Source organism: Vigna radiata, unplaced genomic scaffold (assembly GCF_000741045.1).
Source record: "Vigna radiata var. radiata cultivar VC1973A unplaced genomic scaffold, Vradiata_ver6 scaffold_214, whole genome shotgun sequence".
NCBI lineage: Eukaryota > Viridiplantae > Streptophyta > Magnoliopsida > Fabales > Fabaceae > Vigna > Vigna radiata.
This window is the reverse complement of record NW_014541782.1, coordinates 35,813-36,988: the sequence shown is the minus strand read 5'-3', so window position 1 is coordinate 36,988 and position 1,176 is coordinate 35,813.

The window sequence follows — 1,176 nt, the reverse complement described above, 5'->3', positions numbered from 1 at the left end:
CTCAAATATGTTAAAACATTTAAATATTGATTGTTCTTACAAAATTGAAAACACTCTACAAAAACTTCATAAGAAACTTTTCACAACACTTTTCAACAGTTGAGATGTTCCAATTCAAGCATTACAAAGGATACTCAGACGCTAAGTTAGAGATGTCTGTTAGTAATAGTGTTGTCAAAACGGGTCATCCGACTCAACCCAGTTTGGTCCACCACAGGTTGGTCACTTAGTGAGTCAACCTAACCTGATTCAGTTATTAGCGAGTCGAAAAAATTTAAATCTGACTCAGTCCACCACGGGTTTATAGGTTAAACGAGTTTACTCACTTAATTACAAGTTTTTTTTTTAAATCCAAAAAAACTTCCAATTTTTTTTTTGTAATTCAAATTTAAATAATTTCACTCTAAAAGGATGTTAAACTCAAAAGACAATTCAAAATAAAAAAGAAATTAACATACAACTCAAATGTAATCCAAAAACAAACCCAAAAAAACGAATAAATAAGTTTATAATATTGATAATTTTTGTGTCATTTATCCATTTATAAGATTAAAGTCTTGAATGAATAAAATTTATAATATTTTGTTCTCTTGAAACATCTTTTTCTTTATTTCCATTTACAATACAATAAAAAAATATTAATTAATAATTTTGAAAGATACAATAAAAAATAATTAGATTAAACTGGATCGAATGGTGAATCTACCCATATGAAACGAATTAATATGTCTATCATTAATTACTTCATGAACTCTGCGGTTTATTACGGGTGGGCAAATCGAACTGAACTGCTAAAAACTGAACTGTAAAACAGTTCAGACAATCTGAACTGTAAAACAGTTCAGACAAACTGAATTGTTTTTTGTTTTATCAAACTAAACTGAACTGTACTATATTACAGTATGAACTGAACTGAACTATTAACTGAATTGTAAACTACATTAACTGAACTATTAGCTGAATTGTAAACTGCACTAACTGAACTGAACTATTAACTGAATTGTAAATTACACTAACTGAACTATTAACTAAATTGTAAACTACACTAATTTTAACTAAACTACAATATAAACTGAACTGAACTACTAACTATACTAATTTTAAACTGAATTGTACTAATTTTTAAACTAAACAGTATAACAATACATGTTCTTTTTAATTGAAATTTATTTTAAT